This window comes from Xenopus laevis, chromosome 8S (assembly GCF_017654675.1).
Source record: "Xenopus laevis strain J_2021 chromosome 8S, Xenopus_laevis_v10.1, whole genome shotgun sequence".
NCBI lineage: Eukaryota > Metazoa > Chordata > Amphibia > Anura > Pipidae > Xenopus > Xenopus laevis.
The window spans coordinates 63,722,792-63,750,235 of NC_054386.1; the positions used below are offsets into that span (position 1 = coordinate 63,722,792).

The window sequence follows — 27,444 nt, forward strand, 5'->3', positions numbered from 1 at the left end:
GTTTTAAGAGTCATTTAAGCTTTGCCTCTCAACAACTTATGTACTATGTTGTTGGCGGGCAAAGTGACAGCCTGTCAATGACATAGTACATATGTTTCCAGATTATGCTATAGGAAAATGCATTGCCATGGAACCTGCTTTTTCCAGAGTGGCCATAACTCTGACAATCATGTAACACCTGTGAATGTTATAATTCCTTATTATTATTATTATTATTATTATTATTATTATTATTATTATTATTATTAACTTTATCGTCAAGTATACAATAAATTGGATAATCGTGTAAACCAATTAGAGATGAGAAAAACAAAATTCTGCCAGAGAAGATTAAACACAATTGTATGGACCAGCAATACTATATACTAATACTAATATATTTATACTATTTTAACAACATTACAAATTAAATTTTTTTTAGAATTCACTGCATAGAAGTTATATGGTATGTATTGATTGGTGCACTTCAATATTGTTAAACTACATTACACACCTTGTGCCTAGGTCAAAAGTTAAACATAAACATATGTGAAGATATACATACTGTAGGACTCCTTTAAAGGAAAGACACACTCTTACACCTATCAAAAAATAATATTTGGAAAGAATTTTTCATTAAAAAATTATTTCAGTACAACTAATTTATGAAGAATGTGTAATTACTGGAGCCTACCTTTAACTGGTTATAATTTCCCCTCAATGTACTGTATTCAAGGAAATCACTTAAAACCGTTATAATCCCCTATAGGTGTTTTAAGTTAACAATATGACCAATACAATTTCAGATGAATACTGGGCTTGTCCCCAAGCATGTGCTGTCTAGCTCCTGTAGGGATGTAAGGTAGAAAGCACCTGCAATTACCTACTAACATTATGCCAAATAAAGGAATATTATTATTCAATAATTGCACTTCAATGATTTTGGTATATACAAAGTTCCAAAACATGTGTTCTTTAAAATGTCCAGTGTGTGAGTTTTTTTTCCAATAGACATCTACTTTACTTTTTTTAATAACATTAAAATAAAGGTTATGTTTTATTCATTTATGTAAGATGTTGCCATAAAGAGATGGTCTAGAATATAAAGTACTCTACAGCCCATATTTATTTTTGCAACTTTATTAAAATTATTGTATCTAACAAGCCTACAGACATCTATTGTGGTCATAGCGATTTTTGAAGGAAAAAACTAATTTGCTAAACTATTCTAGCTAAAATCCATGAAAATAATATAAATTATTAATGTAAAAGTCAATTGTAGATGTCCCTTTAACAATTTGAAGATATTTCTTGCCTTCATGATCTTTGAGGGGTTGGGGTTAGTTTTTATTCAATAATCCCAAAAAATCTGGTTTTTCTGGCGTCAAATAAAAAAACTTTTTTCCACATGTGCTTTTTACATTTGGATTTATTGGTAAATTAAGGACATTCGGGTATGGGAGTATGGTCAATTTTTTTTTCTTATATAGTTAGGAAAAGTCAAGATTTAGTACATACCTCCCAAGTGTAATTAGTAGCCCAGCAGTTCCTTTCTATCACTTCTCGCAATGGCTGTCAATTGCAGTGCATAGTAAGGAAATGAGATTCGTGGTTGATAGAAATGGATATAGATTTAAGATTAATATGAGAATTTTAAGATAAAGTCTAAAAGCTGTGTTCAGATTTGATGGGATGTAGAAGAAAATGCCAGAGGTCTAGTAGATCTAGTAAGGTCTTGAAGGAACACATGAAGAATTGGAGGTCATTTTGTCTTCATTGCATCTGAATTAGGAAGGTCCTTGTATTAGATAGTTGTCAGGTAATATAGCTAAAAATCTTTTAGAGCTCAATGGTAAACTGTGGTTGACCAATGTTTAAAAGTATCTGTGAGCATTAAAATGGGACTTAGGTATTCACAAAACCTTCAAAACTAGACAAATATGGTTATTGGTTGAATTGGTTGACTACTAGTTGTTAACCTTGTTCACCTTGTCAAATAAAGAAAAGACCAAAAAAAATAGATGTCCATGTGCAAATGCCCCAGACTAACATCTTATGGGAAAGTAGATACACTTGCTTTCATGAAACAGAAGGCTAGCATAAACCTGATATACTTGATACAAGGATGTAGTTTAAAAAGAGTTTTATTTATTGGAGGAAAAAACACCCTCAAACACAAGCTTTACACATTTTGTGTTTCCAATGGCACTTAATCATAGGCTTGGTTGGTACAATACAGGTCACAGAGTTTAAATCTTAAACAACTAATCACAAATCATTTACAATTTGCCAATAAGAGGTAACAACACAAAATATTTTTTTAACCTCTGAAAAGACTAGGTGCCCTGATATACAGTATGTTATTTTTCTGACACTGGTCAGAGTGTGGGTCAACAAAAAAAACAACAGAATACTTTTTGTGATTTTCAATAGAATCAAGCAGAGTAAAAAAAATCATTATTTTCTCTTTTTGTGCCATTTGTTTAATTTATTCATTTGATTTATTAACAAGCTAGTTACTGTACATTTTAGCTGGATTTGTAGTATGTGTCCTACCATTATGGTAGATGCTGCTGTGCCCCCTTATATGTTAGCACAAAAATTAAAACAAATATACAATGATTATCCATGAGAAACATTAGTATTTTGTAAACCTAAAAAACGAAACCTTTATTCAAATACCAAGAAATTATATTCACAACTATTAGTTGAGGTCTGACGGATGTCAGAAAAAACAAAAATTATTTTAGAAAAGAAAAAGAAACCCCACCAATTGTTATGATTCTAAAATTGGCCAGAAATACTGCAACGTGATTTATTACACTTGTTTACTGACAACAATTCATAGAGAATTGTAATAAAATTAATAAAGTGCTAGTGCTGCTATAAATTCATCCATAATTAGAAAAATTCATGGATTTAAGTAAAGTGCTGTGCAATAAATTAGAATATTAGACCCCAAAGAAAAAAATCAATTAAAAATATATATAGAAAAATGACCAACTTTAGGTAGTGGGTTAGCAATTGAAGTCACAATCCATAAATTCAATTTGACCACAAGAGGATCACTAAAAACGCCGACGTACGTTTCGCTGAATAGGATTCTCGCCTTGACAAAGCTATTCAGCGAAACGTACGTCGGCGTTTTTAGTGATCCTCTTGTGGTCAAATTGAATTTTTGCTAAATCGATCTATAGGAAATATTTGGGCTGGGTTTTTCAACGGAAGTGGGGGCAAGAGAGCTCGGGGTCTAATCCTTCTTTATTCTATACAACCTCTTACAATCTTCCTTCCTTTCTAAGGGACCGACGGTTTGTGGCTTTTTAGGGATACCTAGCCTCTTAATAACATTTAGGGCAAGTTAAATACCAAGGCCACAGCCCCGGTTACCCTGTCCTGCCTTTATCTTTGTGGTGTCCCAGGCTTTAGAAAAAATCAGGCAGTTAGTTTATGGGACAACTCCACCATCTATTTTTTCTATTTTCTGTAATCTAAATTTATGGATTGTGACTTCAATTGCTAACCCACTACCTAAAGTTGGTCATTTTTCTATATATATTTTTAATTGATTTTTTTCTTTGGGGTCTAATATTCTAATTTATTGCACAGCACTTTACTTAAATCCATGAATTTTTCTAATTATGGATAAACATTAGTATTTTGTCAAAACTTTAGTATGAGTTGTTACCTTAATAGATTGTGAGGAAGTGCTTTGAGATCAAATGTGGTGCATGATTCATAAAAGGCAAAAAAGTGAACTATATTTCAGTTCTTAGCCTTAAATGCAGAATCTTTAGCCAAACTACAATGAATTGTGTGCTTTGTGCACCTTGGGGTTCATTAACTAACTGCAATAACCCACAGCAACCAATCAGAGATTTACATTACTTTCATTATTCCCCCTACAGTAGACTGATTATTATGCTTTATATAACATTGGCATGTTGTGCAGCTTTTAACAGTGATTGCTCATTATACACACTAGTCCCTGACCCAGTTTATAATCTAAGATTCCTTATACATTCCTCCACACAACATTATTGCTCTAGGGTCAGTTTCACTGGGAGGCTGATAACCTGCCTGCATGTTTTTGGACTATGAGAGAAAACTGTGGTGTCCAGAAAAGCCAGTGCATGCACACGGAGAACATACAAACTGTATGCTGATTAAGCTAAGCATTAATAGGCTACAGTGGTAAATACTACAATGCTCTGCTGCCCCACGCTTAAGCTAAGTGCTCATTACAGTAATTACAATGGTTACTGCACTGGTGTCTAGTTTTATAAATTAGTCCCCCTGTGTCCCATATGTAGCAGAAAAATCTTATTTTTCTGTACACTATCTAATACATTGTTTTGTGAGTGGTTTCGAGCAATATCATTTATCATCTTAAATTCATAGATTTTCAGACATTTTCAGTAAAACCAATTAATTTAAATTCCAGCAGCAATGCAATGCTGAATGTATATTATTGTCAATGTGTGTGTTTATACACAAATGTCAGATGTATGGAATGTAAAAACAAATAGAACTTATCACAATGACAACAATGTTATTTTGTCTCAGATGTCATTAAATAATGTCTATTCTCATCATTCTATGATACATATCTTTCAGAATGCCATATCTTGTAAATGTATTTGTGCTGCTGTTATGAGCCATCTAAGATGCCTGTAGGGATCTCTACTAGCCCTTTGAAAGATTAATGAATTAGCTATGTTTTTTTATGAAAGCATTTCAAAGGGAAAAGTAAGCATATATAATGGGGTTATTTCTACAAACTGAGATTTGAAGAAATGTACCAATTGCAGACATTGTTGAGAGTTTACACAGATATTGTATATAGGTCAGGAGTAAGTAGTGGGCTGCTTGCAATTTTTTTTTCATTTATTCGTTTTTGTTAAAAATAATGTTCTTACATCTTGATTCAAAAAGATGAAATAATAATTGTTTTTTGATTACAGGTAAACCTCAATTTTACATCCCCTGATTTTAAGTTTTCCATCATTGTACTCCATTTTTTTCTGGCCCCACCAATATATAATGCACAATACATTTCCTTGATTTTAAATTTCCTTGATTTTAAATTTTCCCTGATTTCACACCATTTATTTTCTGCTCCCCATAAATTTATAATGGGTGTTTTACTGTATTTTTAAAAAGTTATTATAATTTGTTTTATTTTGGGAAAAAAAGAGAAAGATTCACTGTTCTCCAGAGAGCCATAGTTCATCAGTAGATTAAAACCTGTGTCATGCTATTTGATTGGGGAAAAGTCTAGGGTCCTGCACATAACTAAATCCAATTTAACATAGTTTAATGGAAAATTACCTGTGGACAATTATTTATACCTCTCTTGTAGAGACTGCTTTATATCACATCTTGTTATTAGTTAACAGTTTAAACATATTTAGTTATGTTATTACCCATGCCTCGAGATATTGCTGGTGTAATGGAAACTTTATACAGTAGCTGTAAAGTTGTATAAGCTCAGCATATAGCCAGCCTGATGGAACTTAAAAGTTTCTGGTCATCAAAATATTGAGGCCAGTTTACGCCAGATATCAGAGTAACAGTATGTTTGTGCAAATTTTCAGCTGGTGTAAATCAGCATTCATTAACGGTACTTGCATCAATAGGCTCTCTTTGCACTTCCATATAGATGCGCTCAATTGCTCCTGTTTCCCATTCCAGCTGCAGAGGAACCCTGGAGCTACTCTTACCTATGGACCAGGCAGTAGATCCAGGCTTTCTTCAAATCCCTGCATCAATAGATATACTGCCCTTGCATTGAAAGACTTTGGCACAATTGAATCTTGTGCCAAACAGTGGAAATTACACCAAAAAGACTTGCATCTGGTTTTCAGCTAAGTTCAGGTTAATTTTGCCACATCACGCTGCCCACTTGGAAATGCAACCACACTGTAATTCTGGAAAAAATGCTGCATTATGGGATAGAAACATGGTGATTGCACATGGTGATTCAAAAATGTACTTGCGGACATAATGAGGCCTATTGTAACAACACAAGTCCAAAGGTGGAACCAGCCTCCTTCAAGCCTGTATATTGCTGTCCTGTGCTGTGGGAGAATCACTCTTTAGTTAGTAGCAGCAGCTCCTTTCACACAGATAAGAGTCAGCACACAGGGTTTCCAACTGAACGTTGCGTGTGATTTTATTTAACACAGCAACTTAAACACTAAATTAAAGTTCATAACTTCTGAGGTTGCCAAATAACAGAAACGTAACAGTCTTGCTTATGAAGAAAAATGTCCTTTCCAAAGGACCCACAGCAAGATAAATTCAGCAGGCAAAAATAAAAAAAAAATACTCACAGTTTTGGAATTTCCCAGTGCTTTTTCTATGATGCAGCTGCTGCTCACTCCCAAGACTTAGGTAAGCAGCTAAGTCATTGCTACCAGGAAACTGCTCTGTAGCACTTCATTTGCAATTATTTTTTCTACCAGGAAATAATACAGAAATAATCCTAATGCTCAAATAACACCCCATTGTACTTTAATTTAAAGACTAACAAAAGGAATAATTTAGAGACTCTTGTAGGTGCTACTTGCATATATTCTTACACCAATCAGCTAAACAATAGTATGTGTCCCCTTCTCATGTTTGATGACACAGATATATACTGGAAGCTATAATTTGCACAGTAAACTTTGAAAAAGCAAGATGATTGTGCATGAACTTTCATTGTTGAATATTTTTGCATTTGTGTGGTCTACTTTGAAGAGCAACGGGGTGTGATTTTACCGAAGGTAGAATTATATGTAATAAATACGATTTTTTTTAAATAGTTTGTAATAATTGTATTAAATATTAACCACTCGAACTAAAAATAATATAGAGAGAGAGAGAGAGAGAGAGAGAGAGAAAACAAAAGATGAGCCGCACTCACAGGACTTAAAAAATAAAAAATTGATTTATTTAACCCTTTAACTGCCAAGAACGTAGCTCCTACGTTCTTTGAAAAAAGGCTTTAAGTGCCAAGAACGTAGGAGCTACGTTCTTTACTAAAACAGCTCTCTCTCTGCACACACTGCAAAATCAGCGTGCAGAGAGGAGCAGCTAGCAGCAGAACCCCCTAGGCAACGAGCTTACCTGAAAAAGATCGGCGATCCTCCACTCCAGAGTCGCAGAGACACGCAGCAACAGCAGCAACCGATTCAGCAGCTTCCATGTCCCAAGCATCAGCACAGCACATGTTCCTGCTCCGCCCACGCACTTCCTGGTGCTGTGACTCGGCGTGTTTCAACTGAAAAGCACTGAAAAGGACTCCTCTTCATCTAGATTTGGTAAGTGCCCCTTTTTTTTACTTATTTACAGGTATTTACAGGTATTTACAGGCATTTACAGGCATTTACATATACACAGTACACATACTAGTAAAAGTAGTTTTTTTTTTTTTTTGATTTTCTGATTTTTTTGATTTTTCAAACTTTTGCACATATATTACATACTCAAATACATATATGCAAATATTTATACACTTTTTAGAGCTGTACATCCATGCATACACAAACACACACTTATAGGGTTTTTTTTTTTGTTTTTTTAGTTCATTTTCTAAGTTTCCCTTATGTTATTTCCCTAAAAACTTTAGATTTCACAGCATGACTACTGGATCAAGCATTCTGACCTCTAACCACGCTGTCGGATCAGTTATTTTGTTATTTCGTTGATTTTCCTAATTGTATTTGCTTTTTGTGATTTTTATTGCAGTTTTATGCTTGCATTGTTTTTCCTTATGTAATGTTTTAGCCTCATTTACACTTTGATAATTTGGGATAGAAACATATTTTTAGCAACTCTGTGTTCGTCAGAATGTGTACTTTCCAAAAATATATGGTTTTGGGGGGTCTTTGTACTGTTAGGGGGTCTTACGGCATATTATATGCAGTCAGAGTGCTATGTTCACAGGAGGCGAATTGACGGCTGAGAAAATTCTTATGCACTGTTTTTATTTGGGGTCTGCACGTGCCCACCTGCTTTGGTTTATCTATGCATATTGGGCATCAAACTGTTCAGTAGACCCTTGGCGTCAATATTTAGGGTGTTTTCTAATTGTATGTAAGAAATTGGGTGAGATGAATGCGACCAACTGCAATATTTTTAGGCGATTTTCAGAAATATCATAAAAACCACTGCCTTTAGCGTTGCTTTGCAGTATGTACATTTGGAGCAGAAAGATGATTTTAGCAAATTTTTATTCGGCACAAGGTGTACTTTCCAAAAATATATGGTTTTGGGGGGTCTTTGTACGGTTAGGGGGGTCTTACGGCACATTATATGCAGTCAGAGTGCTATGTTCACATGAGTCGAATTGACAGCCGAGAAAATTCTTATGCACTGTTTTTATTTGGGTTCCGCACGTGCCCACCTGCTTTGGTTTATCTATGCATATTGGGCATCAAACTGTTCAGTAGACCCTTAGTGTCAATATTTATGGTGTTTTCTAATTGTATGTAAGAAATTGGGTGAGATAAATGCGACCAACTGCAATATTTTTAGGCGATTTTCAGAAATGTCATAAAAACCGCTGCCTTTAGCATAGTATTGCAGTATGTAAGTTTGGAGTAGAAAGACAATTATAGCAAATTTTTATTTAGCAGAATGTGTACTTTCCAAAAATATATGGTTTTGGGGGGTCTTCGTACTGTTAGGGGGTCTTACGGCACATTACATGGAGTCAGAGTGCTATCTTCACAGAAGGCGAATTGACAGCCGAGAAAATTCTTAAGCACTATTTTCATTTGGGGTCCGCACGTGCCCACCTGCTTTGGTATATCTATGCATATTGGGCATCAAACTGTTCAGTAGACCCTTGGTGTCAATATTTATGGTGTTTTCTAATTGTATGTAAGAAATTGGGTGAGATAAATGCGACCAACTGCAATATTTTTAGGCGATTTTCAGAAATGTCATAAAAACCGCTGCCTTTAGCATAGTATTGCAGTATGTAAGTTTGGAGTAGAAAGACAATTATAGCAAATTTTTATTTAGCAGAATGTGTACTTTCCAAAAATATATGGTTTTGGGGGGTCTTCGTACTGTTAGGGGGTCTTACGGCACATTACATGGAGTCAGAGTGCTATCTTCACAGAAGGCGAATTGACAGCCGAGAAAATTCTTAAGCACTATTTTCATTTGGGGTCCGCACGTGCCCACCTGCTTTGGTATATCTATGCATATTGGGCATCAAACTGTTCAGTAGACCCTTGGTGTCAATATTGAGGGTGTTTTCTAATTGTATCTAAGAAATTGGGTGAGGTAAATGCGACCAACTGCAATATTTTTTGGTGATTTTCAGAAATATCATATAAACCACTGCCTTTAGCGTTGCTTTGCAGTATGTACATTTGGAGCAGAAAGATAGTTTTAGCAAATTTTTATTCGGCACAAGGTGTACTTTCCAAAAATATATGGTTTTGGGGGGTCTTTGTACTGTTAGGGGTCTTACGGCACATTATATGCAGTCAGAGTGCTATGTTCACAGGAGTTGAATTGACAGTCGAGAAAATTCTTAGGCACTGTTTTTATTCGGGGTCCGCACGTGCCCACTTGCTTTGGTTTATCTATGCATATTGGGCATCAAACTGTTCAGTAGACCCTTAGTGTCAATATTTATGGTGTTTTCTAATTGTATGTAAGAAATTGGGTGAGATAAATGCGACCAACTGCAATATTTTTAGGCGATTTTCAGAAATGTCATAAAAACCGCTGCCTTTAGCATAGTATTGCAGTATGTAAGTTTGGAGTAGAAAGACAGTTATAGCAAATTTCTATTCAGCAGAATGTGTACTTTCCAAAAATATATGGTTTTGGGGGGTCTTCCTACTGTTAGGGGGTCTTACGGCACATTATATGGAGTCAGAGTGCTATCTTCACAGAAGGCGAATTGACAGCGAGGAAATTCTTAAGCACGATTTTCATTTGGGGTCCGCACGTGCCCACCTGCTTTGGTAAATTTATGCATATTGGGCATCAAACTGTTCAGTAGACCCTTAGCGTCAATATTTATGGTGTTTTCTAATTGTATATAAGAAATTGGGTGAGATAAATGCGACCAACTGCAATATTTTTAGGAGATTTTCAGAAATATCATAAAAACCACTGCCTTTAGCGTTGCTTTGCAGTATGTACGTTTGGAGTAGAAAGACAGTTTTAGCAAATTTTTATTCGGCAGAAGGTGTACTTTCCAAAAATATATGGTTTTCTGGGGTGAACCTAGTTTTTTGTACCTTTGCCTGTTGCAAAATGCTGTATATGTGCTGGTTATGCAGTATCTGGAATTACAGAACTCGTATGGGGTGTCTTCTTTCTGGGGCCCCTATACGCCACATACTTAGGGGTACCTATGCATATTGGGTATCAAACTGTTCAGCGTACCCCAGACTTTCATGTTTAGGGAGTTTTATATTGCTTTATATTGATATGTAGGAGATACAATGCTTTAGAGTTGGAGTATTGAGGAGATTTTTGTATATGTCATAAAAATTGCGAAATGTAGGAAAGCTTTGCGGCTTGGTACTTTGGAGTAGAAAATCGTGCCTACCCATTTTAGATTTGTCAGAATGTGTACTTTCCAAAAACATATGGTTTTCTGGGGTGAACATAAATTTTTGTACTTTTGCCCCTTGAAAAATGCTGTAAATGTGCTGATTTTGCAGTATTTGGAATTACAGAACTGTCTTCGTTCTATGGCCCCTATACGCCATATACTTATGTGTACCTATGCATATTGGGCATCAAACTGTTCAGCGGACCCTGGGCTTTCATATTTAGGGTGTTTTATCTTGGTATATAATGATATGTGGGAGATACGATGCTTCAGAGTTGCAATATTGAGGTGATTTTCTGTAATGTCATAAAAATTGCCAAATGTAGTAAGCTTTACGGCTTGGTACTTTGGAGTAGAAAGACGTGCATACCCATATTAGATTCGTCAGAATGTGTACTTTCCAAAAACATATGGTTTTCTGGGGTGAACATACATTTTTGTACTTTTGCCCCTTGAAAAATGATGTAAATGTGGTGATTTTGCAGTATTTGGAATTCCAGAACTGATAACTTGTATGGGGTGTCTTCGTTCTGGGGCCCCTATACTCCACATACTTAGGTGCACCTATGCATATTGGGCATCAAACTGTTCAGCGGACCCTGGGCTTTCATATTTAGGGTGTTTTATCTTGGTATGTAATGATATGTGGGAGATACGATGCTTCAGAGTTGCAATATTGAGGTGATTTTCTGTAATGTCATAAAAATTGCCAAATGTAGGAAAGCTTTGCGGCTTGGTACTTTGGAGTAGAAAGACGTGCATACCCATATTAGATTCGTCAGAATGTGTACTTTCCAAAAACATATGGTTTTCTGGGGTGAACATACATTTTTGTACTTTTGCCCCTTGAAAAATGATGTAAATGTGCTTATTTTGCAGTATCTGGAATATTATTCAAATTGCAGGTGAGTGATTGCTCACCAAAATGAATTACACCTCAAAGGAGATGTTGATGATAAATATAATAGATCTGTCACTTAAATTAAAGTGCACTTAAATATGAAGTGTGAGAGTTGTCTTAACAGAAACCAAATCTGGGGATACTGAGCAAAGCAACCCATCTATTGCCCACTGGTCAGCAAATTCACTCAACCGGCCAGTGAACACTGCCTGGGTGTACTCTGCTCGGATGCGGGAACGCACCAGCACCAGGAACAAAGCCTCTACCGGTAGAGGATTCCCACCCTCCAAACATTGCATTCTAGACTTATGAATGGCTAGTTTGGCTAAAGCTAGGAGCAAGTTGAAGAGAAGGTCTTTCTCTCGATTGTCCCGGGATACTGGGCGTCCAAAAATAAAAACGTGAGGGGAAAAATGTAACCAGAACTGCAGATGAAGTTTCCTCAAAAGAGCCAAAAGAGGTTGCAGTCTAGCACACGAAAAATAAGCATGAAACACAGACTCCCTTTTGCCACAGAATGGGCAAGCAGCTGTGGAGTCTGTAAAATGGACCAGGTACTCTCCTGTGCTCAAAGCACCATGGAGCACTCTCCAACTCAAGTCTCCAGTGGGTCTAGGCACCAGGCTGGAATAAAGGGCTCGCCACTGGGGTTTCTCACCCTCATTAAACACCCACCTCCAGATGGTATCATAGCGGGAGACAAGAGCAAGAAAGTGTACAGTGTGGAGCATGAGGGAGTACAATAGCTTTCTTGTCATGTCATAAAAGCACGTTGAGGTAAAATTCTCCAACTGGCTCAAGTTGGGAGAAGGAGGTGTGTCAGGGGATTGACGGGTCTTGGGTGCTATTTTTATGGCTGGAGGTGGAGAGTTCCAAGGTGGATGTGGTTCTCCACCACGTAAAACCCCATCAATAAATGAGTGAGAGTCAGGAGAGAGGTTATTCTTGATCTCCTGGAGCAGACGATGTGGAACTCTAGTGGTAAGGTACCCCATGCGTGGCATAACTGCCCGAGCTTCCACCCAATCTGACCTCTCGAAATCCAGGAAATCCCCAACTCTGGTTAGCTGAGCCCTGCAAAGGCGGTGACGGATGCTGGTGGACTCCAACATCCTAGTCTTTAAAGATGGATTGTAAAGTATGGGCTCAGTTAGAATGTCCTCCCCCTGAATGCCTCCTTGCCTTAGCACAGTCACCATGCTCCAGGTCTTTAGAGTCTCTTGGTAATAAGCCGGCAATGGTGAGAGGCTTCTTATGAATCCTTCAGGTTCGATGACAAATAATTGCCGGTCATACCCCATGTTGCGTACCTGATGATAAAAGCTGGATGCTAGGGTACACCACTGTGGAGAAGGATCTGCATACAAGTATCTCTGTATCTGCTGGAGACGGAAAGTATGTACTTGAGAGCGTATGCATACAACTCCCTGTCCTCCCTCTCTCAAGGGTAGGCTTGAAACACCTGCAGAGACCCAGTGCTTTCCCATCCAGAGAAAGTCCAGCAACCTTCTCTGGATTTTAGCAATGAATTCTTGGGTTGGGCTAAGACATGTCAGCCTATACCAGAGTTGAGAGGCTACCAGCTGGTTAATCACCAAAGCCCTCCCCCTCATAGAAAGCATTTTAGCAAGACCCTTCCACTTTCCCAGGCGGGTAAGAACATGCTCCTCAAGTTCAATAAAATTCTGTGGAACAGGACGCTCTTCAGCTGACAGATAGACACCTAAATATTTGATGACTTTAGTCTCCCACGAGATGTCGCGAAAAGCAGAAGGCAAAGAATCTACATGTAGAGGACCTTCCAGAAGGCCTGAGCTCTTGGTCCAGTTGATCCGAGCTGATGAGGCAGCAGCGTAAACCTCTTGGCATTCTTGTGCTCGCTCAAGATCAACTAGGTCCTGGGCCACAAGGATGACATCATCAGCATATGCTGAAAGAACTACCCTCATGTCAGGTTCCCTGAGCACCAGTCCTGTAAGCCTCTTCCTTAGTAGACACAGGAAAGGCTCAATGGCCAGTGCATACAGCTGTCCCGACAAAGGGCATCCTTGTCGAACTCCTCGTTTGAAGGCCAGAGGTGCAGTCAGAGACCAGTTGATTTTAACAAGACACTCTGCAGAGGTGTACAGTGTTTTTAGATAGCTCACAAACTGTGGGCCAAAGCTATAGGCTTGCAGAGTGCCTAAAAGATATTGGTGATCTACTCTGTCAAATGCCTTCTCTTGATCCAGGGAGAGAAAAGCGAGAGATAGACCAGCCTTCCGGGCAAAATGTAGTAAATCCCGAACCAGAAAGACATTGTCAAAAATTGTCCGGCCGGGGACTGTATAGGACTGGTCAGGATGAACCACCTCTGCCAGCACAGACTTGAGCCTGAGTGATATAGCTTTGGCTACAATTTTATAGTCTGTGCTGAGCAATGAGACCTGTCTCCAATTCTTAATAAGGCGGAGATCCCCCTTCTTAGGTAGCAGTGATAACACTGCTCGACGACACGAAAGTGGCATCTCACCGGTCTTGAGGGCCTCATTTAGAACCCTATGGAAATCATGTCCCAGAGTATCCCAGAAGAACTGGAAGAACTCTACAGTCAATCCATCTAGCCCTGGAGATTTATTATGGGGCATTAAGTGGAGTGCTTGAGAGAGTTCATTCAGAGTGATTGGTTTTTCCAACCTCTCTCTTCTCCCCTCGCTGACCTCTGGAAGCCCATTCCATAGCTCCCTGCAGGCATCTGGAGAGATGGGATCAGGAGAAAAAAGGTTCTGATAGAAGGACCGGGCTCTGTCCCGGATAGCCTCCGGATCTTCAAGGGGGGTGCCATCCTCCGCAAGAAGGCATGTTATTTGTTTTCGATTCCCCTTCTTCTTCTCCAGAGCATAGAAGAATCGTGAGCCACGATCCATATCGCAGAGTAACTGCATGCGGCTTCGTACAAAAGCACCACGAGCCTGTCGATGTTCCATGTTACGCAGAGTCTCTTTCTTTTCTACATATTCACACTGTATGGCTTGGTCTTCAGAGCCTGACAGCCTTTGCTCAAGATCAAGCACCTCCCTATTCAGAGCCTCAATCTCTGCATTTTTCTGTCTGCTCAAACATTTTGTATACTCTTGACACAAGAGCTTTAGGTGAACCTTGCCTACATCCCACCATTGACTCAGTGTGGCAAATTCATCCTGATAACCCTTCCAGTCTGTCCACATTTCCCGGACTGCCTTTGCAAACCCTTCATCCTTTAATAAGCTGTTATTAAAGTGCCAATAGGCTGCTTTGGGCAGAGATGGTGCAACTGCCACTATCAAAGAAGCACAATTGTGGTCCGAGAAAGGTGCCAAGCTAATATTACTGGACCGAACTCGTGACATAATATGGCTAGATATATAAAGCCTATCAATCCGGGACTGAGACACACGGCCATCCCTCACCCTAACATAGGTGAAAGCATCGGTTTCTGGGTGTTGTTCTCTCCAGATGTCTACCAAGGAGAAATGGGCAATGAGTTCCCGCAAAGCTGACTCAGATGAATCCCTTTTCTGGGGAACATTCCGGTCCCGAGCCTCAAGGGTGTAATTGAAATCACCCCCTATAATCACGGCTTCATCTGAGTCAATTGTCTCCATATAGGCTGATAAACTTTCAAAAAATACTTTCTCTCTGGTCCAGTAGTTGGGGCATACAAGTTTATCAGATTGTATGTTCCACTAGACTCCCGGACCCGGAGATGTAACAGACGGCCTGGGATGACAGAATTAACACTCAGTACCTCTGGCTGGAAGGATTCTGAGAACAAGGTCACCACCCCACATGACGTCCATGTGAGGTGATTAAAAAAGATTCTACCCTTCCATTCCAGATGCCAGGTCGCTTCAAGCTCCTGAGTGATATGGGTCTCTTGAAGGAAACTCACAGAGTACCCTCCTTGGCGTAGAAAGGAGAGTACCTGAAACATTCTAAAAGGCTCCCGACAGCCATTTGTATTAAGAGTGCTTATACTTAGAGCCATTATTGTGTGTTAGTAAATGCTTTAGCCCTCACAGAGGCCTGGTGAGACAAACACTTTTTGTGGAACTTAACACTACGGAGATATTCTGCAGTTCCATAGTTTTTGGCCTCTTTTATGACCTTGATGTATTGTCTCACAGAACTGATCACCAAAGTCAAATCATGCCACTTCTCTAGAGCCATATGTAGCTTCTTCTCCAATTTAACACCAAGGGTGCTCTCAAGAAACATCTTGAGATCCTCAGCTGGGATGATTGGGGTAGAAGGATTTGTCACAACTGTGTCAACCTCCTCTTCGATGTCCCCCTCATCCATGAACTCTTCTTGGCTAAGGGATTGATAATTTCCCCTCTCCACTGGAGCTTTGATAATATCTACACATGAAGTCGCAGGAGAAGGATCAGAAGCACCTGCTATCTGGAGACCCAGCAACGGCTCAGATAATACTTGGATTTTGCTTGGAACACCACTGGAGGTGTTTGGCTCAGGGGTAGCAGATGGAATTGGCTCCTTAACAACAGGAGCTTTAGAGGCTCGATGGGCAACCTCTGCCCTTTCCACTGCCTCCTGTGCCTCCTGAATGGCAATAACATTGGGGTCAGTGGAAGAGAAGGAGGAGAGATCTTAACATGCACAGTAGACCTTACAGAGTCTGTCTGGCTATCCTCCATATTTACAACTCTAGCCTCATTATCCTCCCTCGCAGCATTGTCTGCAGGATCCTGTATGGGGGTTGTCCCAATGTTCTCCATTTCTTGGAGTGAAATACCCTGAGGCACTAAACACTGAGGCTGGTTGTAGTTCCCAAAGCTCAGCACCTCAGGGACACTTACGGCCCACTCTGCAGGGGTTTCATTAGCTGTCCCGTTATACTCCAGGGGAAGATCCCCTGTTGGAGACAGATGCAGCACCCCTGACTCTGTGGGGAGACCCATAATCCCCTCCTCTTCCCCAACTGGGTCTATAGGTGCATGGTCTGGCACCAGTTTATTGCATCCAACAGTTGGACTAGACAATATCACCACATGAGGAACAGATGTTTTGCTGCCCTTTTTGCCCTTGGATGGGGGTGCTCCATCATTGACCACTGAAACCCATTCCTCAGGTATCAGCCTGTTGGATTTAAATTTCCTCTTCTTTTTCTTGTCATTTGAAGAGGAAATGCTACTCTCTGCTCCCACCACGACAGGTGTTACAACCACCGGCACCCCCACACCCTTAGGAGTGTTAATAACAGGGTTACGTTGGTTTTTGGCAAGAACAACTGCAGCACTAAGGGATGCATTGACATTCCTCCCCTCCTTCTCTTTTGCTGAACTTGAAATGCAGGCTGTAGCCTTAGATAACTTGAGTGAAGAAGGAGGAGGTTTGGAGGTTTCAGAGGTGGGTTGTGTAACAACCCCCTTGAGGTTCTTTACTGAAGGGGATTTCTCCTTTGAGGAGCCTGCAGCAATAGATGTGGCAGGGTATGCTGTTGCATTAGAGGTACTGGGGGCAGGAACAGGGACTGTGGTCTTAATATGCCCTTTGGGGCAACTCTGGCGAGTGTGCCCCAGGTTCTTGCAAAGGAAGCACCTCACTTCTTCAGTGCAGTAAAAAATTTTATAGAGCACCCCCTCAAATGGAACACCAAAGGACCCCTCAATAGTATCTTGACCCCGAGGCAAAAGTAATTGCACCTGCCTTTTAAAAGAGAGGATATGTCTCAATCTGCTCTCCTTGCAACCCAAGGGAAGTTTAGAAATAGTTGACTTTATTTCACCGAGGGCTTGCAGGTGGGGTAGCAATAAGTGGTCTTGCAGGAAGGGGGGCACATTAGATAAGACTATCTTTATGCCTAATCCTTCTAGGGGTTCTACAGGGATATAACCACCCCCTACTGTGATGCCTCTCTGCACTAGAGTATGCACTGCAGTTAGTGTACGGGCAAATATTATGGCTTTCCCATACATTTTACTTGCTGCCACTATTACAGATGGGCCCACCACTTCAGCTGCAGCTTTTATGTAAGCCTCTATGCCATGAGCTCCTGTCATTAGACATCTAACCCCATGCTTCCTTGTAAGCTGCTCTACCCCAGCAGTGACTTGGCTTGGGTTGTTGCCAATAGCCACTGCCTGTGCAAAACTTTTAGCAGGGGTCACATTGGCTGCAGCAGCAGAAACAGAAGCAGTGGAGCTTTTTGACAGAGGCTGTGACTGGTGCTTTTTAGCATAGCTACAGCCAGGTTTTTCAGCTCCTTTTCCTTTAGGAGCTTGAGGTATTTTTTATAATTTTGTTTTTTATTCCCTCCCATTATTTTACAAAACAATCCACAAAAAAGTAAGCTTAATTCTATGAATCAGCAAAAGTAAATGCAACAATGAGAAGCTTTAGCAGGGAGAGGGTTAACGAGAGCAGGTGCCTGGGAGTTGCACTGCTACTAGAAAATGTTTTATTTTCTTAAATCCTTCTCCCTTTAGCTTTCTCTCCTTACAAAACAAGGATAAAAGTAAAAGCACACACACAATCTGTGCAAATAATGATAAATTTCAGCTGAAACTAAATACAAAAAAACAAGTGAAACTGACACCCAGGTGTGGGGGAGGGGTAGGGGATCTGTCAGTGAGTTTGTAGCCCACAGGAAGTGAAGGGAACTGGGCTAGCAATCACTCACCTTCTGGGTCAAAATAAAAATCGATTTTAAATAAAGTAAATCAACTCAAAACTTCCCAAAATTCACACACCAAGTAGCTAACACCTTCACACACCAAATGAGAACAAAAAATCCTGCCTTAAACAGGGATTTCTCTGCTTAATTTGAAATCAAACAGAGAGCTTTCTTTTTTGTGGCTTCTGCAGTATTTGGAATTCCAGAACTGATAACTCGTATGGGGTGTCTTCGTTCTGGGGCCCTATACTCCACATACTTAGGTGCACCTATGCATATTGGGCATCAAACTGTTCAGCGGACCCTGGGCTTTCATATTTAGGGTGTTTTATCTTGGTATGTAATGATATGTGGGAGATACGATGCTTCAGAGTTGCAATATTGAGGTGATTTTCTGTAATGTCGTAAAAATTGACAAATGTAGGAAAGCTTTGCGGCTTGGTACTTTGGAGTAGAAAGACGTGCATACCCATATTAGATTCGTCAGAATGTGTACTTTCCAAAAACATATGGTTTTCTGGGGTGAACATACATTTTTGTACTTTTGCCCCTTGAAAAATGATGTAAATGTGCGGATTTTGCAGTATCTGGAATTCCAGAACTGATAACTCATATGGGGTGTCTTCGTTCTGGGGCCCCTATACTCCACATATTTAGGTGCACCTATGCATATTGGGCATCAAACTGTTCAGCGGACCCTGGGCTTTCATATTTGGGGTGTTGTATCTTGGTATATAATGATATGTGGGAGATACAATGCTGTAGACTGGACACTTTGAGGTAATTTTTCAAAAATGTAACACATTTTTATAAAAACTGCTAACTTTAGGAAAGAATTGCAACTTGGTAGTTTGGAGTACAAATATATATTTACCCATTTTGAACTCGTTGGAATCTGTTCTTTCCAATGAGGGGTAGTTTTTTAGGGTAAACCTACTGTTAGTGGAATGTTTGGCCTTGAAATCAGATGTATGCTGTTTTGTGGAGCGGTGCTTTGGAAATTTGGTAGTTTACTGCTTCAGAGTTTTCAACTATCGAAGTGAGAAATCTCCATAAAATTATATATATTTGGTATTGGTTTGTTCGGGAGACACAGAACTTTCCAAATCTGCCATGTTCTCATGCATAAAATAAATTATGCTTCTGATATATGCGTTTGTATCATGTGAAACTGTTTTTTTTTGTTTTTTTTATACACTTAGAAGCCCATATCTTTTTACAGGACTGGAATGACAACTAAATTCTAGCATATTTTGAAAGCTTAGGTTGTCCTGAAAAAAACAATATCTTGTTTTCATGGGTAAACTAAAAGACCCCCCCAGGAAAGTCCCCTAAAGTGAAAGAGCAAAAAATGTTCAAAAACGGTCTGGCAATAGAAGTTCCAACTTGGCCAAATTGGCTGGCAGCGAAAGGGTTAAAAATATATATGACCACATATGACCAAATATTAACCACTCCAACTAAAATAATATATATATATATATATATATATATATATATATATATATATATATATATAGTAATAGAATGCTGATGCACACCAGGATTTTCTTTTCAAAGTTACTTTATTTAATCGACGTTTCGGTCCCCGTCTGGGACCTTTATCAAGACCTATATATATATATATATATATATATATATACATACATACATACACACACATATTTGTGTATTCTTGTGTGTTAGACACTAAGTGGAATACTTTACTCTGCCGTTTTAACTGGAATTTATCATACACGTGCATTCTTGGTGATTTAAAAGATAGACAAGTGGTTATCTTTAATTTTTTTGTGTAAAGTAATGTATAAATAGATTTTTGAAAAAATTCAACATTGATTTTTGAATAGCAGAGTTTTGTGATGTTTTTTTCCTCGTTAAAAAAAGCAAGAAAACTGATGTCTGAAATCATCTGTGATTTGTTAACTGTAAAAGAAGGGTGTAGGTTTTTACTGTGCACATTAAAGGAAAACATAATATTGACCATATGGGTTCACCATTATTTATGTGTACATTTATTTCTACAACTCCGTGGGTTATGCACCACTTTACATGGTCTATAAGCATAAAATATGAGATATTGATTTTTATTTTACAGGGTCAAAAATGTAGGAACAAATGTAAAAAAGATAGAACATGAAACGTGGGTATGAATTTAAGCGCAATTTATTGCATGTGCATTGGAATATAAATCAAATGGTACATTTGAAAAACTTCTCAGTCATAAAAAGATATTGGAAAAAAGCAAATGAGTTTAGAGTCAAAGTAAAAGCAGACAAGGAAACATTTCCTACAGTTTAAAGAGTTGAAATGTAAGAAAAATGACTTTGAAATAGTTGTCGTGCTCACTTTTACAGTGGATGAAATGCGCTTGAACATTGGAGATTGATATGTAATGTTCTTGTCCAACATCTAATCCTATTATGTGGCATCAATAAACAATGTGTGTTTTTCTGAATAGCACACATATTTGAAGTATTTAAGTAGTAATGGGCAAATTTGGGGTGTTTTGCTTCGCAGAAAAATTTACAAAATTCGCAAAACGGCAAAAAATTTGCAAAAAGGCGCGGCCTCTCATTTTTTTCAAATTTTCGCCAGCGGCGAATCGCGGGTATTCGACACAAATTCACCCCTGGCAAATACATACACCCATCACTATATTTAAGTGGAAATTTATTCTAGAAATATATAACAAAAATCACCGGCTATCTTACTGCAACTGTTGTGTAAACTAAGCCCAGTGGAACCCAAAAGTTAGTGCTTTAGTTATTTGGTGTAGCTGACAATTGAAATGTTAGTTTTCAAGAACTAAAAATTATATTATTCTCAGATTAAGTCCACTAGAAAGTCCCATAGAAAACCTATGCAAACCTGTTCTACTGCAACATCAGCAATGTGTTTGTCATCTTGTTATCTTATATACTGAGATTCATTGTGAAATGTTGTCTTATATTAATTACACTGTAATCAAACACAAGGGAGGAGGGGTTTGGTTTGGTTTTAGGAAAGCTATGCTCAATATTTCCATCTTGAGTTGCAAGAAGGGGCAGGGACTTGTGTGAATGATGTTTAATCCTTGTAAAGTGCTGTATATTTATAAAGTTTACATAAATACAGTGTAAATGTGTTAAAAGTAATAATGTTAAAATCTGCCTTCTTTGTAACCGCAGACTTTTAGAAATCCATATTCCTTTAAGGAGTTGCGTGCTCTGCACTAGTGCGATGGATCGTCATGGACCCCCCGAACATGTGATTGTGAGGGCCGGGGTGGAGGCAGGGTTAGTAATCGCCCCTACTGCATAATGAAATAATAATTAAATTACAAAGTCTATGTTGGGATTCCTGTTAAGATCCACTAAAGATACCATCTTTGTACTCTCCCGCCATAAAATACACTTTGTGTGTTTTTAATAACCCCTGGTTATTATACCCCCTGGTAAATCCCAGATGGCTTTTTTTGCTCTTATAACCATGTTTTGAATCAGTAGCCACACTATAGAAGTGACTGCGCTCTGGGAGAGTGGTTTAATAGTCTTCTTCTATCTCAGTGTACACCCCCACCTCAGGTGTAGAGTAAATCAATTGAAATTGTAGAAAACACGCCAGCGTTTTTTGGGACTTAGAAAAAATTTTGACTTTTTTTGAAACAATCCCTATCTACTCTATTGCGCTTCACCAGGTCTGAGGTGGCGATGGAAGTCTAGCGTAAAAGGTAGCGTTCAGTACACTGCGCAAGTTAGTGAATTTGCGTAGTTATGTCGCTAGCGAAACTTCGCCTGGCGTAAGGGTGCGAAGTAACACTAGCGAAACTACGCCAGCGTTCGTTAGTGAATTTGCGCAGTAACGAAAATGCCAAACGCTAGCGAATTAACGCTAGCGTTCGGCGATTCGGCGCTTAGTGAATTTGCCCCACTGAGAGAAACAGCCAAGAATGCAGTGCTTGCTGCTAATTGTGCTTTATTGCCAGTGGCACTGCATTCTTGGCTGTTTCTCTCAGTAACTCCAATTTCACATGTTTTGAATCAGGTCAAGTAGAAATCATGAAAATAAACTGTGTATGAATAATCTCACAAACATGCATGTCAATGGGGATGTTGGATTCATCAAGTAACCTTGCAAAGTGTATTTACAGACAGCACAATGCAAAACTGTAAAAAACTAAACAAATTAATGTTCTTTTCTTCTTGTGCATTATTGATAGCAAGCTAAATTATGAAATACACTGAACTGTAAAATTTATTATACTTAGTGCAGCACATCCACTAACACTAGTTGTTTTATCCTAATCTTTCCAGCTTTTCTGAAATAAAATCAAACAAATAAATGAGAATAAGTGAAGGTGTATTGGTGGCTAGTAATTTAGTAAATCAATACAGGTCACATGTTAATATCAGGGCCAGATATCCTTCCTTTTCTAATTTAAACTTTGATTGCACTTTCCGGATGAGCTTTTCAACGCAAATGCTGCCAGCTTAATTAAATTTCTGGTATGCATTTAGGAAAAATGAATCTAAAAATGAATCTATCTGCATGAAAGCTGCAATCATTCAGCCTCCACATATTTTGTACGTTCCTTTGGCAAAAACGAACTCAGGAATATCAATTGACCCCATTTTTGGATGGGATTCTACAAGCTCTGTGCCTTTTTCCTTTAATACATATTGGCCAATAGCCTTGAAATGGCAGAAGGTCATTTGCAATCTATAAAGAATCCTGATTAGGTGTCTATCATTATGAAAAATAATGGGATTTATTTGCCAATTTAATTTAATTTTATAGTGAACATATGCAGTTTATGCTTCTTATTATACATACCAGGTGTAGATGCATTAAAAAAGTGGTTGACATGCAATTTATCAGATAACATATTCCTACCCCTGAAGTAATGCAGAAAAATAATTTTTTTTACTATATGTATACGACATTAATTCTGTTAAAACCTTATACATCATAGCAAATAAAAAAAAAATAATAAATATACATTAAATGGTATTGGAGGCAGCTTCTGGTGAGTTTTTATCTTTCTTTGGATCATCTTGATGCTAGGCTGCAATTATTTGTGGAGAAACTGAACTTCATAGACATGTCTTTTTTAACATGTCTATGAAGTTCATAGGGCTGCAATTAGAGAATACTAGGGGGACTGTTCGCAGTGCCCAGTCAAATTTTTACCCAAGTTGGGTCCCAGCCAAGTAGAACAAACTTATATAAAATTAATGGCTTACATAGAAATGTAATAACTTATGTATCAAGCAACTTGACAGAGACAGGCAGGTTTGAAGGTTTTATACTGACCCCCAATGAAATGGCAGACTTTTATTAACTGAACTATCTATATTAAGACTTTTTATAGTGTAACATCAACTGTTATATCTAGTATAGGTAAATTTAAAACAACTGGACTTGCTGAGTAATCAATGAAGACGTTTGGCACATTGTAACTCTTCAAAGAGGTGACATCTGAAGAAATTCACAGAGGTGTTGATTCTGTGTAGTTACTGTGATAGGATTATCAAATGTGTCATGCAACTCCTAGAAAGAGGTGTTACTTGTGAGTTGCATGAATGGATGTATGAAGTGTTCTGAAACCGCCGGGGTACAGATGTTAGAACAGCATTGTATGTAGCAGACAAGTCATGTCGAAGGCCCCCGCATCTGTTCAGGGATGGTTTCTCCACCTTGACATGATTTACCTTTTTCACACCTCGTTCAAACCAGTGGTCTTCTTTATCCAATATCTGGACCTTGCTATCTTCAAAGGAGTGTCCCTTGTCTTTTAGGTGTAGAAAGACAGCTGAGTTTTGCCCTGTAGAGTTCGTCCTCCTATGCTGAGCCATTCGCTTGGTGAGCAGTTGTTTTGTCTCCCGAATGTATAGATCTGTGCACTCCTCACTACACTGGACTCTGTATACCACATTGCTTTGTTTTTCTTTTGGTGTTGGATCCTTTGGGTGTACCAGTTTTTGTCTCAGTGTGTTGCTAGGTTTGAAAAACACAGGGACGTGGTGTTTGTTAAAAATCCTCCTGAGTTTCTCAGACACTCCAGCTACATATGTGTCTCTGGGCAGTTATTTCTAGTGGTGTTCCTGTTGGGCTTGGTTGCTGCTGTTTTGACAAAGCCCCAGTCTGGGTAGCCACAAGCTTTCAAAGCTCTTCTAAGATGTTTTTGCTTTTTGTCTTTGGACTCTGTATCAGTTGCCACACATTCTGCCCTGTGGTGCAGAGTTCTAATTACACCCAGTTTGTGTTCCAGCGGATGGTGGGAGTCAAACAACAGATATTGATCCGTATGAGTGGGTTTCCTGTATAATTCCATCTTCAAGTTACTCCCCTCTTGGATGCATATCAAACAGTCCAAAAAAGCAAGTTTGTTCTCGTGGACATCTTCCCTTGTGAGCTTGATGTTATTGTCCACTGAGTTAATGTGTTCTGTAAAGGCTGCCACTTCATTGGACCTGATTTTAACCCAAGTGTCATCCACCTACCTGAACCAGTGACTTGGTGTAGTTCCCTGGAAAGTAAGTAAGGCCCTCATTTCCACTTCCTCCATGTACAGGTTTGCTACAATAGGAGAGACTGGAGAACCCATTGCACAGCCATGTTTCTGTCTATAAAAAAGGTTCTTGTACATGAAGTATGTGGTGTTAAGACACAAATCTAGCAACAAACATACTTGGTTGGGACTGAGCTTCGTTCTGCTGCTGAGGGTGTTATCTTGTTGCAGTCGATTTCTTACAGTCTCAATTGTGGTAGGTATACATGTGAACAAAGAAGTGACATCATATGATACCATTGTTTCTTCTGCCTCTAGTGTAACGCCGTGAATCTTGGTTACAAACTCTTTGGCATTCTGAATATGATGCACTGTATTGCCTACCAACGGGGCTAAGATGTTAGCCAAGAATTTTGCAATGCTGTATGTCACTGAATTTATGTTGCTGACAATGGGTCTTAGTGGGGCTCCTTCTTTGTGTATCTTGGGAAGTCTGTATAAACATGGTGTGGCGTCTCTGGGGTACAGGCGGTGGTATAAAACTCGATCAATGGCTTTCTCCTTTTCAAGTTGTTGTAGGCAACCTATCACCTTTTTCTTGTAACCGCTGGGTGGGTCTTTCCTTAAGGGTTCATATGTATTGCTATCACTGAGTTATCTTGCAGTTGTAGTCAGTTGTGTTGAGCACAACTGTGCATCTCCCTTTATCTGCTGGCAGGATAGTGATATTCGGAGTCCTAACTCAGAGAACTGAGCGCTCTCCTCTCTTGTGTAGTAAGGTTAGTGGGAGGTGTTCTTGCAGCTGACACTTTTAGCCGGAGTTGTTCCGCTTCTTCCTTTTTCAAGTGATTATTTTTGATTGCAGATTCTGTGGCTGTGATGAGTTCAACTACTGGGATGTGTTATGGTGTCACTGCATAGTTTAACCCCTTGGCTAGCACGTCCTTTTCCGGCTGAGTTCCTAACCCACGTGTCTGGTGTTCTTTGGTGTCTCATCTTTCTGCATCCAGGTTAGTTCTTCAGTCCTTTTCCAACTGCTGCTTTGTGACAGTAACATGGTGAATTTGCTTATTTGTGGCTCCTTACTCTTAATGTGTTGGGCAATCTGTGCACGTTCAACAAACACAACCACCCTTTCCAGGAGTTCCATCAGACAGTTCTTTTGCCAGACTCAGTTTCAGATGTTCAACTTTCTGCTTAAGGGCATCAATGATAAAGTTGATCTGTCTGACCCGTTCATTTAGTAGATGTTTTTGGGCTTTTTATAAAATCTTATTGGCTCTGTGACTTTTTATGGTGGAACCCAGGCGTAGGCTACAAGGGGTGAGTCCCTGATGTCGGCATCTGAGATTAAAGCGTAGATGGTTTCGATAGTCCGCCACTTTTCTTGCTGTTCTTTCATATTCCCAAACCAGTTTTAGAGTATTCTCTCCAAAATTAATGGCAATATGACTAGGAAGATTTTCATTCATCCAGGTCATGGTATATCTAGAATAGGTAAATTTAAAACAACTGGACTTGCTGAGTGATCTATATATTATATTGGGATCTATTTCTTAAACACGTGAACTTTGTAGTAGTGGAACGACCAGTTATTGGGTCCTACAGCAAGATCATTAGGACTCCCTAAGCTTTAGGAAAAAATACATTTTCCATAAACACACACTGCCACTTCTTATTGATCAAAGCCATATTGGGCCCCTCATGGTTCCTGAGCCAGGCAGCAGTTGTAGTGTCTGTTTCCCTCTACCATGCTCTTCAGTGAAAGAAACACATCTATCAAGTTAAACTTTTTGTCCTAGCCAAACCTGCCTGCTACTTGATCTTTTGTAGAGCATACAAGAGCCATGACCAAAAATGTTGATACTATGTGGTTGTGTTAATGGGGGTGGGGACACCACAATTTCTAATAGCAGTGCTGCTTTAGTGCTAGTGCAGGAGCTTGCCATGCCTTATTGTTAGCTATGTAGGTAGTAGTGGGTTTAGTACAGGTAGAGGGCACCTTTAGCTATGTAAGTAGCGGTGGGTTTAATACAGGTAGACAACACCATTTCCACATCTGTCATCTCAAAGTGCAAACTGTGTAAAGGTTTTTGGACAGTGTTCTTTAATGAAGGCTCATCTTGAATAATCATTTTACACATGTCACAGTGTGCTGCAGCCAATAGAAACTAGAGAGGTTTGTATTTTTATTGTACTATACAGTGCTCAAGCAATACTGATTGCTTGCAAGGGGCAGTTAAAGCTCTGGTACACATATTCATATTTTCCGCTGAAAACAAGGAAATATTACTTCCAGACATATTAATCTATATCATGAGATAGTGGGGTGGTATGCACACAAGTTTTGCTTTTCCAAAGATAAATGTTTGACCTTCCTATGTACACAACACACTACTATCTTTTCCAGGTGGTAAAAAAGAAGCGCTGTAGAGCATACTGACGGTATGGGCCCATGCCACATGATGAGGAAGAACAAGACCCTTTTTTTTTAGGTAGTGCCGGAAAGATTTTGGATTTAATTTTCTATGTGTTTGTCTTTGTTCTTTAATGAAAAAATGGCTACGTTTATTTTCTTTCCCTTAACCTTTATGGGGGTTTTGATGATACAGCACACTTTATTATATATTAATATGTAATAAACTGCACATGAGAATACCTTTGAAACAGGGTTTCACTTTAAAATACTGATGTGTCAATACCTACAGCCCATTCCTTATTTGGTCTTGGATGCGCCTGCAGTGTTTTCGCTTGCTCCATTTTTATTTTACTTTATGAGAACATATCACATCTCATGGCTTAGCAAGGTCTTCATAAATGGTGGGGAAGCCCATCGCTTCATGTGC

The 27,444-nt window shown here is 39.0% G+C and overlaps 1 pseudogene; it reads right to left on the reverse strand.

Annotated features, from left to right (window-relative positions):
- The window catches only part of LOC121397626, a 39,627-nt pseudogene extending 13,525 nt beyond the window's left edge, over nucleotides 1-26,102 (reverse strand).
- Between the last annotated feature and the right edge of the window lie 1,342 nt (nucleotides 26,103-27,444).